The 2993-nt window shown below is 34.4% G+C and overlaps 1 pseudogene; it reads right to left on the bottom strand.

Annotated features, from left to right (window-relative positions):
• Positions 1-1077: 1077 nt before the first annotated feature.
• Positions 1078-2756, bottom strand: LOC138333089 (sphingomyelin synthase-related protein 1 pseudogene; annotated as a pseudogene).
• Between the last annotated feature and the right edge of the window lie 237 nt (positions 2757-2993).

The following is a 2993-nucleotide window of genomic DNA, read 5'->3' as shown; positions in this document are numbered from 1 at the left end:
ACATTCATCGATATATATACAAATGTACATGTATCTACATTTCAGTATTGAAGCTGGTGCTTGAAATGTTTTTACTGTAAGCATTGTGCACTCACTGTTCAAAATTTGATATTGACGTAACCTTTTGCCAACCTATTCATTATTCATAACATTCATGATCCTATAGAGGTTAAAGCAAAAATTAAAAAAAAAATACCAAATGTCAAAAATGAACAAAAGATATCAAGGTTATACGTTAAAGCACAGCTATTAAATAAAAATTATCTTTTGAGATATATGATAATATTAGGAAAAATGGCACTCATTATCTATCTTCAAGTGCGAAAACATTGATTTTAATTCCAAAGATGACGTGATGCCTTCTAACTTGGGGACGCACAAAACCATATTGTTAAACTATGACATGTCATATACTTATATTCAAATATATAGACTGGAGAAATTAGATCCTCGTTAATCGATTAGTGGGAAAATCAGGATATTTGCGAAAAAATAGAAATAAAACAAATTTTGTGCAATATCATTTTTGTAAATATTGTATACCGGTTCTTAAAATAAATGCTCGTTTAGATTGAATAAATTTTTCCATATTTATATTTCAAATATTACAAATATTGGGTGTTGGCTAGGTCAGACATTAGTTTGTGTTCGTATCTTAGGTACAGACCGACATGTTAAACACTTTACCACGATATTGACCCGTATGTTTGTCCCACAGAAGTTAGCCAATGCTTTATGTCAACAACTCCTCGTTCACACACTTCAAGACCATACTGGACGTTTCTGATATAGAAATAAGTAAGCCCACGCGATTTCTTTTCACATTATGGAACGCTTATCCATATTTTACAATGACTGTTTTAACTACACCGCCGGATTATTTATACAGTGTATATATACTGTCTCTGATTACAATCGATTGAAATAAAAAAAAAATTAACTGGGTCAGTTCAGATTTTATAAATACCTGTAATAACTATAATACCCAATCAGTGATTTACCTTAATTACAATGGAATACCATGTAACAATGGGTATGTGGAATAACCATTATCGTAATGAATAATAATCACATGACTTAATACTAGTTTTTATTTTGGCAAATTCTCCTAGTATTTACTTCATGAGCAAATTTCTCATACATTGTACGTAAAGAATAAACGGCAGCACCACATTGACCTATGACCTCTACAACACTAGATACAACCAATTCATTGTCTATACTGCTATAGTAACACTATTTCATAGCAAACATTTTCAGAAAATATTTGAACTATTTGATTAATAATTTACTATTAACTACGTATTATATAAATAAATAGTCCAAGCACCATATTCACTATTCATAAAATGGCAATATATTATTAAAAGAAACAAATAAATAAATATTTTTTTACTAGACAGTCGTTTTGTCAAACAATACTTTTTTCAACCTCTGGCAAATTTTCATTACTGTTACTAAAAAACTCCGCTAGATAGTCTACACATTTCCATGGAAAGGAACTTGTACGCTCTTTAACAATACAACTATGGAATGTGGTGAAAACTTGGTAGGATAAATAAAATGCAAGAATGACATCAATTGTGTAGTGGCCTCTACACAACAGAATAAAGCACATCCCTCCAATGTTTAATGTCCAAGTGATGCCCCGGATGAAGCAGCGAGATCTGGGAGCGTATTCATTCACAAAAAGATTCAAGGTAGTGAGAAGTGTCGCATGGCCGCTGAATATATAGTCTCCACAGGTTTCAGCGCCAACTACTTTAAGGCCAAACCGAGTGTATAGGTCGAATGCGCGTTTTAGTTTGTTCCATGTATCAGCTTCCGGTACAGGGAAGCATTTTTTGTTGATATCCGGAACCGGAAGTGACGTGACAAGTACACAAAGACATCGGAGCAAGTACATGGTACCAAGCACTATGCAAAGTCTGTGGATAATCTGTAGCTTGTTTTTGTGTAGACTTATAACACCAATCCCAATTACTACTTCCAAAGCTAAACAATATTCCGAAGCTTGGCTCGCCCATTTTACGTAAGGCAGATTGTCTAAAATCAGATCCGGAAGGGGTGGATGCTTACCTCTATCCGGCAGTCGGTCGTTTACGTAAATTATCGCAACACATGAAGTGACATGAGCTGATAATAAGTAGAGCATTGCTACAAATACTCTCCTTAGAGCTTCTGTGTTTTGCGAAACATACTTTGTCGCAAATGAAGAGTATGATTCCTCTATATATTTTGGTCCCATTTTTTTGTTTTTAGAATTTTGTCTTAATCCGTTTCATATAAAATACATGCTTTCGTTCCTGATTTCTCTCAGAAATCGTTCAACATTCTGCTTCAGAGTACTGTGTCCCGTGGGTTCAAACTTCAATACAATCCTTTACAGACTATATATTCGGACGAATATATCTAGTTATTTCAATATCTTGTTGGACTGTCACTGTAGTACTTTTCCAAATATATATTCGTTTCCTTTATAATCTATATTTTCAGTCGAAAAAAATGCTATGTTTTTTCGATCTCCAGATTGACTCTGACTACCGTAAACGTCTTATTCTCGAAATAGTGTACTCAGTTGGTCTTAACACAAGATGAACAGTCTGTGAATACTAACTGATGTTTTCAGCATAATGTCCGGTAGTAGTTCCCCTATTTCACCAGTATAACTGGATTCTAATGTCCGAGAGTTCCAGAAGCTACCTTACAGTTAAACCTTCGGTATATCGCCTGGTAGTTCTCTGCACAGCCGCACCAGTGACAGCCTTTATATTGGATAACCTCTGTGTCTCTGATTTAAATACCCGAGTGTAAAACTGGAACGTTCCGCTCCATTGTTTATCGATAGTCATGGCAAAGTTCACATGACACACACACACAGCTGGGATCACTATATTGGTGAACTGGTGAATGGGAACTGCATCCAATAATTGTATTACTTAAATATTAATTAGGTCATGAAAGAAATTGTACGTGCTTTAATTATGACTCTA

This window comes from Argopecten irradians, chromosome 10, assembly GCF_041381155.1.
Source record: "Argopecten irradians isolate NY chromosome 10, Ai_NY, whole genome shotgun sequence".
In the NCBI taxonomy this organism is placed as follows: domain Eukaryota; kingdom Metazoa; phylum Mollusca; class Bivalvia; order Pectinida; family Pectinidae; genus Argopecten; species Argopecten irradians.
This window is presented reverse-complemented; position numbering and strand designations above follow the sequence as displayed.